Below are 14117 nucleotides of genomic sequence, written 5' to 3'. Positions count from 1 at the left end.
CTTAAAAAACAAAACAAAAACGCGTACGCTAATGGCGGCCCCCATAGGGAGCCGCCATTCGCATTCCTTATTTGGTCGCTGTAGTCTACATAAAGATTTATGTAGACTACGGCGACCAAATAAGGAATGGGAATGGCGGCTCCCTATGGGGGCCGCCATTATCCGTACGCGTTTTTGTTTTGTTTTTTAAGTCACCCGTGATAGGCTATGTGACGATTGACGTAGCCTATCACAGCTGACTTTGCAAATCTAGCTGTGATAAGCTACGTTAATCGTCACGTAGCCTATCAGGGGGCGTTTGTTTTTTTTCTTTTATTGTAATGGTGGCGGCGGCAGCCGGTCGAAAGACTGGCTGCTGCTCTCGCCCCGTTCGAACACCCGGCGAACCGCCGGCCGGACCCGCCGCCGGGAGGGACATTCGGTGAAGGTAAGTCCCGTCCCGGGGGGGGGCGGGGGGCGGGGGGGGTTCGGAGGATTTCTCCCCGAAACTTGTTCGGGGGGCCGAACACATTGGCGCTCGCCCCCCCGAAGTTTCGGGGAGAAATTCTCCGCCATCCCTAATCCCTTCAAATGAGACTAAGTTTTACCCCCTCCTATCCCCTGCTCAGGATGTGTGTGTTTTTTTTTAATTAAGGCGTTATCCTCACAGAATCAGGGCTTCTCCACGATTTTTTTCTTCTTCTTCTAATTCAGGCATGATCTTTGGAGCTTTGAAGATCATGCCTCAATTAGAAAAAAAAAACATCACGGAGAAGCCCCGATTCTGCGAGGATAATTAAAAAAAAAAATCCTGAGCAGGGGATAGGAGGGGGTAAAACTTAGTCTCATTTGAAGGGATAGAACAACTCCCTGCTCAATGCAGGAAGCCTGATTCCCAGGCGGTCGCCCATCCAACTACTGACCGGGGCCAACCCTGCTTAGCATCTGAGATCAGACAAGCATGTGCAGGAAAACAGGAGGAAGACAGCACAGAGCTCGAGTGTGAACCAAGCTCGCGCATTCGATGAAGCACTGCAACAGGGAAAATGGGTGAGTGTGAATAATCACGTTTTAATGCGAGAGCATTTAACCCGACGGGACACTGAATTTATTGTGATGGCGGGCGCAATGTAGAATGGCCCCAAGACACGGAATAATGGGCTCAAGTTACAGGAAGCCAGATTCTGGCTGAACATCAGGAAAAACATCCTGACTGTTAGAGCAATACGACAATGGAACCAATTATCTGGGGAGGTGGTGGGCTCTCCCACGCTGGAGGCATTCAAGATGAAGCTGGACAGCCATCTGTCAGGGATGCTCTGACTTGGATTCCTGCACTGAGCAGGGGGTTGGACTCGATGGTCTTGTAGGCTCCTTCTAACCCTACTATTCTATGGTTCTATGATTCTGATTCTATGGAATTTGCTACCACAAGACATACTGATGGCTCCCAGTCTGGATGGCTTTAAAAGGGGGTTAGACAAATTCCTGGAGGAAAAGGCTATCGGTGGTTCTAGACCTAATGGCTATATGCTACTTCCAGTATCAGAGAAAGTGTACCTATGTGCACCAGCTGCTAGGGAATATGGGCGGGAGGGTGCTGTTGCACTCATGTCCTGCTTGTGGGTTTCCCATGGGCACCTGATTGGCCACTGTGTGAACAGAATGCTGGACGGGATGGACCCTTGGTCTGATCCAGCGTGGCTCTTCTTATGTTCATATGTCTTTCAGGACAACTATGAAGACACATCTGTTTTCTTTGGCCTTTTCTTGTGGTTTTGTTGAGGAATGGGGGTTGGATTGTTAATCCCCTCCCCCCCCCATATCTATACAACATATTCAGGTGGTGTATAGCAATAAAACTACAATACAGATATATGTTATGACTCAAACAAAGCACAATGATATAACAGAATCAGTAGGCCATAAACTAAAAATCATAATGACAAGTGTCATAAATCAGTAAACACCGAGACAAATAAAAATGTTTTCAACATGCGCATAAACTTCAGTAGAGTTGGCACATGTTTTATTTCTGGGGAAAAGATATTCCAGAGAGTAGGCACCACTATGGAAAAGGCCCTCTTCCTGGTTGTCGCCAGATGGACATTGGCAGAAAGTGGCACAACCAAGAAGGCCTCTCATGATGAACACAGAGGCCAGCTAGATCTATATGTGCCAAGGCGTTGTCTTGGGTAGCCCACCCCCAAGTTGTTTAGGGCTGTAGCTCAACATCAAAAACTTAAACCTGGCCTGGTAGCAGCTTGGCAGCCGGTGCAAGTCTGTCAAGATCAAGAATGGTATTATATGGCAGTGGACCGGCACATCACAAAACAGCCTCACCTTGGCATTCTTCACCAGCAGCAGGTTCTGGACCACACATAAGCGCAGCCCCACATAGAGTGCATTACAGCAGTTGAGATGTGAGGTTACCAATTCATGGTTTTCTGCCGGTGGCTGTGATGGTTCTATGAGCATCTCCAGACTACACACCTGTGCAAACCTATCCAGAAGTGCAAACCCAAACAGAACAGACAAACTGCCTGTTTCCCAGACCTAGGAAGTGCCCACCCACTGCAATTGTATGTTAGATTTTAGTACTGACTGGGCTGGATGTTTGTCATTATTGCTGGTGTGTATCGACTTTATTAATTTTTGCTGTTTGATTATTGTATGGGATTTTATTGCCTAAGCCATCTTTTGACCTTAAAGGTTGCTCTATTGGATTTGGTTTTGGAAGAATGGTGGGCAGTCAGGTGTGAATCATATGCAGTATTTAATGTAGTGATTAACAGCATAAGTACGCTAATTTGCTAGAGTGCTGGCAATTTCCATGATTTCAGAGTGGGTTCTCATAGATGTATTCACAGTGAATTCACAGTGTGAAGGCCACACTTTTTGCTATTAGCAGATGCTAAAACGATGCACAATAGTCACTCTTCACACTGTGTACCTTCTAACTGATAAGGGATGCTTCTTTCTGTACTGTGAGAAACCTATTTTGCTGCAAAGAGAGAAAGGCCTTGGTAAAAGACGGGGGTGGGGGGAGGCGAGCAGCGTATGCACTTTGTGACAGTTTTCTAACTTAGTGAGACTGTCTCTATAAAATCCTGAGCACATTGGCCTCATCTGAAAGGGGGAAGGTGCACCACCTGCTCAGATAACCAGCCTCGAGAAATGACACCCGTCATTCCCCTGGGAACCAGAGTGACTGAACCAAGAGTGACGGGACATGTAAGCTTTCTCTTGTTTTCTCTGCATCCATTTTCCATCAATAAATCATTCTTTCACACAAGTGGACTCGAGTCATACTGGTATCCTCAAATCTGTTTAGTGTGTGGTCCCTGGCCAGGCCCCATTTTAAGACAGCGGCCTATTAAATATCTTAAATAAATAAATAAATAAATAGCCATTTGTGCCCTAAAAAAGAAAGAAGGACAATTTCCTAAATTGCCACAGGTGAGTGGCTATTCATAAAATGGAATTAACAATGCATATTCTTAAGCTCAAAGTTAAGCTCTCCTCTGTCCCCTTTTAACATTATTGGAAGAGCGTTGTTTGCTTTTGCAAAGGAGAGCTTGGTTCAAATGCAGTAAAATAACCTCAGGAACTGAGTTATGAAACCATATTGAAAACAGACAAGTTATCTTGAGAGTCATAAAACTGTGAGAACAGCCATAGCCAGAGGGTGATCACTTTGACCTGTACTGCTATAGACGGGATAAGGTTCCATATGTCAAATTTGGCATTAAATCGTGGACAAAGGTGTTTCTCAGCGGGATTCGAAAAGCCTTGTTCTAATATCTGCAGTCATGAACTGAATTAAGGAGGCCTATTGTCCCAAAAAAAGCAGCAGGATCAAGAGTGGGAGTAATATGTAAATGAAAGCCAGGCTAAATCCAGATGACTATAGGCAACCATGTTGCAAGAGGTTAGCTTCTGTGAGTTGCTCCTCACATATGCACAGTGGAAACAACCCGCAGTGGAAACAACCCAAACAAGACAGGAGTGAAACCAAATTACAAAGAGGTTAATCCTTATAGAGCTTAGCTAGCTGAATAAGAAAGGCTGTCATGTCAAGTCATAGAGAATATATTTCTCAAATTATCCTGTCTGGATCCTCATATGACAACCACAAACAAGTTCAACCACAACAGTTAATATCGTGTTGCGTCTATGTGCATGAACTGTGAGCTGGAAGTTCCTAGTTCAAATGTCTTATCAGCCATAAATAAAACACTTTGGTGACCCTAAGCAAGGCATTTCCTTCAACTATGAATGATATGGTGATGAGATGAGAAAACAAGCTGCCCTACAGGCATATCATAAAGATTAATATATGTGAAGTACTTTCAGCAGTTCATCAAAGTGCTGTATAATTACAAGGAGCCAGTGTCATTGAACTCAACGGGGCTTTCTTCAGAGCAGACATGTATATGATTGTACTGTATGGCTGATTTCAATGCTTACCTGTGCAGAAGGTTTGTTGAAATTGGGTTGCTGTGTTTTGCACATCCCTGGCATGATAAGGCTGTGTACATAGGTGCTTGCAGTCTAGTATAAATGTGGCAAGAATGAAATGGAACCCTCTTTGGTTCCATAAGGTTCTTTTACGCACAAACTGCCATCATACTAAAATGGGCCATAAGTGGTATCTTTATAAACATCATTGTAAACCACAATTTCTGTAGCTTTTGTAACTTGCCTAGAACTTTACAAGATGCGTTGTGTTTGCCTTCAGCCAAGCTAGGTCTTAAGTCACTCCCAATTCCTAGATGATGATGATGATGATGATGATGATGATTACTGAATGACTACTGACATTGAAGTGCGGCTGAAAAAGACGATGTTGCATCTTCTTTTGTGAGCTTCTATGCATTTATTAAGGGAAACCCTCAAAGAACCCAACAGAACATTCAAAAATTCCATTTAAGAGTTGATCTTAATATATCTTGTGATATCTTGTGATATTTAAGATAAAATACCTTGTGATATTTTAAGGGCAAAAAATGGTTTATATACTAAGAAGAATACTAAGAAATGGAGGGTTAGGATTGTAGATTTTTTCATAGCTGTTTCGCCTAGGGATGGAGAAGAAGTTCATTCAGTTTATGGTTTGATCCAGAGATACCTAATTTCACACTTCCCTTTCTTTTCTTTTCTTTTCTTTTCTTTTCAAATTGTATTTATTTATTCTCTTGCTATTACAGAGGAAACTCCTAGTAGATAATCCAAGGAAAACATTTCACCTTATATTGATTTGTAAATGCAAACAATAACAGAGAAGAGTTATAAACATAATCAAACTCATACCAGTTAAATTGTCCCTAACAGTAAATAATGTTGTACTAAATCCTGAACTTTATCATTCCAATATAAAATAGACTCCATTTTTCTGTATAAAAATATATATGTTTACTGATCGTCCCTCCCTGAGTCTAATCATATATATTAATTTCATTATTGAGGCCATAACCCAAACCCTCATATGCCAATCATTAATTGTTGTCAGATTAACTCTCTTCCACCTATGGCTTATTGCCATACAGGTAGCTGTCAGAACATGCATAGTCATTTCCACATCATGAGTTGGAACTATATCTTTAACATATCCAAATAAAAAATATCAATGGGGCCAAAGAGAACTCAACACCTGCAGTTTTCATAATTACACCCTTTACCATCCTGCAAAAATTTACTATTTGGGGGCAGGACCAAAAAACATGGTATATATTTGCTCCACTGGAACCACATCTCTGACATTTATCCTCTACCTGCCTATAGATTTTATTAAGCCTGAATGGGGTTTGTTGTTGTTGTTGTTCAGTCATTCAGTCGTGTCTGACTCTTCGTGACCCCATGGACCATAGCACGCCAGGCCTTCCTGTCCTGCACTCTCTCCCGGAGCGTGCTCAAGTTCATATTCATTGCATCGGTGATGCTATCTAGCCATCTCATCCTCTGCCGTCCCCTTCTCCTTTTGCCTTCAGTCTTTCCCAGCATCAGGGTCTTTTCCAGAGAGTTTTCTCTTCGCATTAGGTGGCCAAAATACTGGAGCTTCAGCTTCAGTATCTGTCCTTCCAATGAACACTCAGGGTTGATTTCCTTTAGGATGGACTGATTTGACCTCTTTGCAGTCCAGGGGACTCGTAACAGTCTTCTCCAGCACCACAGTTCGAAAGCATCAGTTCTTCGGCGCTCAGCCTTCCTTATAGTCCAGCTCTCACAGCCATATGTTACTACTGGGAAAACCATAGCTTTGATTAGATGGACCTTTGTCGGCAAGGTGATGTCTCTGCTTCTTACTATGCTGTCTAGGTTTGCCATAGCTTTCCTCCCAAGGAGCAAGCGTCTTTTAATTTCATGGCTACAGTCACCGTCTGTGGTGATCTTGGAGCCCAAGAAAGTAAAATCTGTCACTGCTTCCATTTCTTCCCCTTCTATATGCCAGGAAGCGATGGGGCCAGATGCCATGATCTTCGTACGATCTAAAGAGTAATTTATAAAAGTTCTCTTTAAAATCCATACAGATTGTAATTTTGCACTTTCAGACCAATCTGCAACCTGGAACTCAGTTATCCTTAGAAATTTGCACTTCTCTGAGTTTTGCAATAGAGTTCTCTAGCTTTTAAAAAAATGCATACAAAAATATGCATATTAGTGAAAAATACATTTTCAAAAGCATGGTATTAGGAAAGTTGCTTGCAAAAATATGTATGTTAGGCTACATATGTTAGGCCAGGAACAGCTTGTGGACAGTGGAGGCTGGTGGCTCCAATTTCGGGGTGTGTGTGACTCCATTCTGGGCTTTAGTTGGAACCACCCAGAAGTCCAAAGGAGCTATCCAAGGTGATGGCACCATTTTGGAGATAGGGTTCAGCATCTTGGATAGCTCCTTTGGAGTTCCAGTTGGTTCTAACTAAAACCCAGTGGAATTCTCGCCCCACCAAATTTGAAGCCAGCAGCCTCCTCTATTTGTGGAGAAACTGAACCATAGTAACCAAAACCTGGACTTGAACTAGTTCAGATTCTGGCCCTGAAAACATGGGCCCTTGGAAGTGACTTTTTCATCATCATGAGATGTTATTTCACACATTGCTAGAAGAAATAACTCGAGCGATGAGCTGAATACATAGATGGCTGGATGGACAGATAGGGCTTCTGTTCTCTCACGTTCCCTATAACCAGTGAGCCAAGAGCAGCTTCCTGATCATGGTGCTAACAGTAAGAGTATGTAGAAAACATTGCTTGGATCATTCCTTCAAGATCATTTAACGGAAGCTTTTTTATTTTTTTACACTTTAACCACATTTGTGTGTTCAGTCCAAATGAGTAATAGTGGTAAAGACTGGAATCTCTCTCTCTCTCTCTCTCTCTCTCTCTGAAGTTCACACTTTTTGGTAGGATGGAGATTTTCATCTGTAAGATTGATTACAAGTTTGGAATGTGGCTGTTCATAGAATCATAGAATCATAGAATAGTAGGGTTGGAAGGGGCCCTTCAAGGCCATCAAGTCCAACCCCCTGCTCAGTGCAGGAATCCAAGTCAGAGCATCCCTGACAGATGGCTGTCTTGAACGCCTCCAGCATGGGAGAGTGCACCACCTCCCTAGGTCATTGGTTCCATTGTCGTATTGCTCTAACAGTCAGGACGTTTTCCCTGATGTTCAGCTGGATAACCAGCTGACTATTCACTATTCTGCTTGGAGGACAAGCATTAGAGTACACAGATTTGTTCGAAGTGTTTTGCAATCTGTAGTACTTTTATTTTGATAAGTGGTTGCATTGAATTACAAGGCACAGTGCATTTCAGAAGCTTGTACATCAAACAATAATAATTAAGGAGTTGGCAAGTGGCTGTATGAATTCTGATCATAAACATCATTTAAAAATAATCAGCCCTGAGTGAGCAGGGACCTGTTCCATTGAAACAAGACTGGTTCTGTGACTCATTAGATGAACACCCAACATGGTAAGGTGTTCATCACCTTGGATGACCTCCTGCTTGTGAACTATCCTTTTAAGCTGACGTACCAGGATTCTTTTAGGAGGCCATGAAAACAAAGATGTCCTGTTGCTGTTGTTTTGCCAGGCCTTTTGGCTCTAGGCTGCTGGGAACAAAACTGCAATAATAAATAAATTAAATAAAACGCAATTACCCTTTATTTAGGGAGAAGGGAGAATTTCATTTGATTCTTTTTTATATATATAAGAACGTACCACAATTTGCAAGTTTCTTCATCAACGAGAGGGAGAGAATTTAAGTTTGTTTTTTTAGTCAAATGTGTGAGAAAGCAACACCGACAGATTTGTCCATCCTTACTTCCCTTTCCTTGATCACCATCATTTGGTTTACATTTTTTTGTACAGACGGTAAGAACTGAGAGCAATCCTCTTCTGTCTCTGCGTAGCATGACCTTAGTAAATGTCACCTATAATAATAAAAGACGATGTGTGTGTGTCTGTCTGGCCATCACCAGCATAGCCCCAAGACCATAACACGTAGACACCTGAAACTTGGCATGCATACTAAGGGGACCCTAGTGGTGTGCACCTCAGGATTGTTTTGTTTTTAAAACACAGAGCGAGAGCAATCCTATGGCCACCAAACACTGTCTAGCTGGCCATAGGATTTTTCATTTTTTGGAAACCGCGCTCCCTGCCCCCTCGTAGCAGGCATGGCTCTCTCCATGTCACCACCATCTCCATGCTCATAAAAGGAGTGTGGAGAGGGCAAAAAGGGGCCAATCCCAGGGGCAGGGAGGAGACCGTGGAAGCCACTTTAGACAGCTTTCTATCAGGTCTCCAGCCCCTTCCTTCCCCTTCCCAGAGCCATGGCTAGAAGCATGAAAATGCACAGCTAGCCACAAATGCAGGTTGGCTGGAACATGGAGGAGAGGATCCCCCCAACGTTGCTGCACCCAACCTGCACTGGATAGGTGTCAGCCTCTGAGTTCGGAAGCTGACATCTATCTCAACAGGACCACAATAGGATCATTTAATTCGTTGAAATGTGTCCAATGTGTCCTTGTGGTTGAAGCCCTTCAGTCACTAGGGGAAGACTTCCCAAATCCCCACATTGTTTTGCAGCCCTTACAGACAGGGGAGATTAGAAGGCCGAGGGACAGAGCTAGATGCCTGCACACTCTCCTCTGCTGTGGGTAGGAATGGGGGAGAATTCTACCACAGATTTCAGTGAGGCTGAATTAGGGATGGTGGAGAAGTCCGCCATGGATTTCCCCCCAAAATCCATGGCGGAACAGCCTACCACCCCCCCACCATCCCCCGCGGATCCCCCCGGGGACGAGACTTACCTGGGGTAGATGTTCCGGACGGTGGCAGTTCCAGCGGCAGTGGCAGCAGCAGCGGCTGATCTTCCGACAGGCTGCCGCAGCCGCCATTTGCAGTCTGGTCTTTTGTTTTTTTTGTGTTTTTTACATAGACGTGATAGGCTATGTAAAGACTTACATAGCCTATCACGACTGGGTTAAAAAAAAACTGCATACACAAATGGCAGCGGCTACGGCTGCTGCCATTTGCATTCCTTCTTTTTCGGCGTCTTAGTTAGTCTAAGTAAATATTTATGTAGACTATTACGGCGAAAATAAAGGGGAATGCAAATAGCGTAGTGGGCGCTATTTGCGTTCCTTTTTGATTAGCTGTTTTAGCCTACGTAAATATTTACATAGGCTAAAACGGCTAATCAAAAAGGAATGCAAATAGCACCCACTACGCTATTTGCGTTCCCCTTTATTTTCGCCATAATAGTCTATGTAAATATTTACGTAGACTAAGACGGTGAAAAATAAGGAACACAAATGGCGGCCAACGTAGCTGCCGCCATTTGTGTACTCGTTGTTTTTTTTTTAACCCAGACATGATAGGCTACGTAAGTCTTTACATAGCCTATCACGGTTGAATACAGGGATGCAAACGGCGGCGGCTACAGAAGCCGCCATTTGCGTCCCTGCTACCCAGCGGCCAGATGTCCAGCTGCTGGTGGAGCCGGACGAGCAGGACTCCGGGGGGAGGGATGGAGCACCTCCCCCCCGATCAAGGATTCCAGGGGGAGGAACGGAGCGCCTCCCCCCCACCACGAAGCAGATCCACGAAACGGTAAGTAACTTTTGTATATGCACTGGCATTTGGCCCCCCGAAATCCGTGGCAGAACAGCCTGCCACCCCCTGCCCCCTGCGGATTCCCCCCCAGGACAAGGCTTACCTGGGGTGAATGTTCCGGCGGCCGCTGCCATTTCGGCCACCATTTGCGTCTGCTGTTTGCCATGATAGGCTACATAAGTATTTACGTAGCCTATCACGGCAAGCAAAAAAAAAAAATTGTACACAAATGGCGGCGGCTACGGTGGCCGCCATTTGCGTTCCCTATTTTTCGCCGTTTTAGCGTACATAAATATTTACATAGGCTATTATGGCAAAAAAAAAAGGAGGGGGAACGCAAATAGCATAGTGGGCGCTATTTGCGGTTTTTTCCGCCGTAATAGCTTACGTAAATATTTATGTAGGCTAAAATGGCAAAAAATAGGGAACGCAAATGGCGGCCGTTGTAGCCGCCGCCATTTGCGTACACTGTTTTGTTGTGGGTTTTTTGCCTGCCATGATACGCTACGTAAATACTTACATAGCCTATCACAGCAACCTGGCTGGATGCAAATGGCAGCCGCTATGGTGGCCGCCATTTGCGTCTGCACCAGCCAGTCTGCAGCCGGAACTCCGGCTGTGGACGGCCCTGGCCGGCTGCTCCGCAGAGCCGCCGCGGAACAGACCCGGCCAGGCAGGATCCTGGGGGGGAGGACTGGATCGCCTCCCCCCACATCAAGGATTCCAGGGGGAGGGACGGAGCGCCTCCCCCCCCACCGCAAATCACATCCGCGAAAAGGTAAGTGACTTTCATACATCCCTAGCTGTGGGGAGACCTCCCATTAGGGGAATGGAATGGGAAGACCTCTCCCTCAGGGGGCAATAGGGGCACACCATGGCAGGGGCCATGCCTAGGGGTGCCAGCAGGCATGGCTTCACTCAGATGGGGCAGACAATGTGTCCAGCTCTGACAGCTGTGCTTGCAGCCTTTGCTGTATCAACATAAAGGCTCTTCCCATCCGCATGAAGCCAGGTCCACTTGCTAGTACTAAATAACTGTGAAATAAAATCAGTATACTTAAAAAGTAACTTTAAAATTACATGGGACTTGACTAAGTGTGAAGGAAGAGGCAAGTAATCTGATCGCTGTGATCGAGCTAATCTCCTCCCCTCAATGAATTTTCAGAATTTTTTTTTAAAAAAAAAACTGATGTAAAAGGGGAAATGCCCCTGCCTTTTTGAAATTATATATCTTGGCCCTAAATGGTGCTCTTCGTGAGATTTCAGATTCTAACATGGCCCAAAGATGTCATTACTTTTTCCTTTCCCTTCTGTTATCACTCTCTTTTTCCTTTCTGGAAAAGGAGCCACATTCACAGTTAAAAATAGAAAGAGCTGCATGTGTGTTTTGATGCTACTGTTCTTACTTTAAGAAATAATATGAACAGTTTGATTTAACGTGTTTAGATTCCTCTGGTAAAAAACAAAACAAAAACTGTATGTATCAGCAACCTGACCACTTTCAGTTGATGCAAAATTGCATCCACGTTTTGCGTGTGCAGAAATTTGTCTGTTCCCATCAGCAGTTCCCAGCAGGAGATACCAGCACCATCTAGTGTATAGCAGCAGGAATAAATTAATCTTCATGAATTTAAATAGCTTTATTTTGTCCTTCAGCGATATGCTAATAAAATGTTACAATACTGCAAACTTGACAGCTGCGGATGGACTTATTGTAAGGACTCTCTCTAATCCTTTCTTTCGTCTTTCTTCATCTCCTCTTTGGAGGCATGGCCATATATTATTTATTTACTGTTTTCCAATAAAATTATCAAAGTGGTTAACATAATAACAATATAACAATAAAATACGATAAAATTTAATTGGTGCTCGACAATAAAACTATAACTGTACTGGCCGAGACACACCTCAGGGAAGCCTACATAAAGAGGTATGTCTTAAGTAGGTGTCTAAAAATCAAAACAGGTCTTAAGTAGGTGTCTAAAAATCAAAACGTCAAGGGGGAGTACAGCCCAGGGTGCAGTTGCTGCAGCACTAAATGCTCTACTGCGAGTACTCCTCAGGTGAACCTCAGACGCATTTGGCAACCTCAGAAGTGTCCTTCTGAGCACTGCAAAGACCAAGCAGGGATACAGGAGATGAGGCAGCCCCCAAGGTCACCTGGTCCCAAGTTGTTTAGGGCTTTATATGTTAACGACAGAAAGGTCTTCAACTCGACCTAGTAGCTTACTGCCAGCCACTGCAATTCTTTTAGCAGAGGTGTAACAACCGATTAGTTCAGAACTGGGAAAGGAGTACGACAAGGCTGCATATTGTCGCCCTGCTTATTTAACTTATACGCAGAGTACATCATGAGAAATGCCGGGTCGGACGAATCACAGGTCGGAATTAAGATTGCCGGGACAATTATCAACAACCTCCGATACGCCGACGATACCACCCTAATGGCAGAAAGCGAAGAGGATCTAAAGAGCCTCTTGTTGAGGGTGAAAGTGGAGAGTGCAAAAGCTGGTTTGAAATTCAACATTAAAAAAACTAAGATCGTGGCATCTGGCCCCATCACTTCCTGGCATATGGAAGGGGAAGAAATGGAAGCACTGACAGATTTTATTTTCTTGGGCTCCAAGATCACTGCAGACGGTGACTGTAGCCATGAAATTAAAAGATGCTTGCTCCTTGGGAGGAAAGCTATGGCAAACCTAGACAGCATAGTAAGAAGCAGAGACATCACCTTGCTGACAAAGGTCCGTCTAATCAAAACTGTGGTTTTCCCAGTAGTAACATATGGCTGTGAGAGCTGGACTATAAGGAAGGCTGAGCGCCAAAGAATTGATGCTTTCGAACTGTGGTGCTGGAGAAGACTCTTACAAGTCCCCTGGACTGCAAGGAGGTCAAATCAGTCCATCCTAAAGGAAATCAACCCTGACTGCTCATTGGAAGGACAGATACTGAAGCTGAAGCTCAAATATTTTGGCCACCTAATGCGAAGAGAACACTCTCTGGAAAAGACCCTGATGCTGGGAAAGACTGAAGGCAAAAGGAGAAAGGGACGGTAGAGGATGAGATGGCTAGATAGCATCACTGATGCAATGAATATGAACTTGAGCATGCTCCGGGAGAGAGCGGAGGACAGGAAGGCCTGGCGTGCTATGGTCCATGCGGTCACGAAGAGTCGGACACGGCTGAACGACTGAACAACAAAAAATATTCTTTTTGGAAAGAAGCCTTTCCTAGTAGCCTTGCAGGTGCAGCTTCCGGACCAGGCCCAATGGTAGCCCCATATAGGACACATTACAGTAATCCAATCTTGAGGTTACAAATGCCTGAACCATCATGGCCAAGCTGAGGTAAAAGCCATGGGCTCATCTTTCCCAGTAAAATCTACTCAGCAACTGTCTACAGGGGTCTTTCTTGGCCTTGTTTTCTGATTAACCTTTTTTTAAAACTGGAAAAGCTGGTGACTGAATTCTGGGCTTTCTGCACACAAAGCAATCATACAGTCTGCCACTGTGGTACAGATCCTCCACAAAATTCTCCTCACCACTTGGGCAAACCATATTGTCTCCAGCACTGCTGAACCAAAGTCCTCACTTCACTTCATGAGCTGATGCTTTTCTCTCAGCTTATTTTTGTACCTCATCCCTGGTTCATTATATGGAGGAAAGAAGTTGTTACTTCTACTTCCAGGATAAGATGGAGGTGACATCATCACCCAACAACTGTGTGATGTGGATACGTTTCCACGCGCCATGGCCCAGTTTCCTGGTATGTGCTACCACATGCCTGTTGTGATAGTTATGTGGCTAATGTCATGACATCATGTGGCGGCATAGTGTAAAAGTCAATTCAATTCTATACACACAACAGATTTGAAAAAAATAAAATAAAATACACAAACTCAAAATTAGATACATCACATAATGATACATCCCACCCAAACCCATATTTAATATAGACACAGTTAGACCCTCTTTCCGAATAATAAACCACCTCTTGGATGCAATTGTTATACAAGACTTT

The sequence above is a fragment of the Heloderma suspectum genome, chromosome 7 (genome assembly GCF_057233095.1).
Source record: "Heloderma suspectum isolate Gila_16-S chromosome 7, 16-S_ref, whole genome shotgun sequence".
Classification (NCBI taxonomy): Eukaryota; Metazoa; Chordata; class Lepidosauria; order Squamata; family Helodermatidae; genus Heloderma; species Heloderma suspectum.
The sequence above is the reverse complement of the archived record's forward strand: the minus strand, read 5'-3'. Positions refer to the sequence as shown.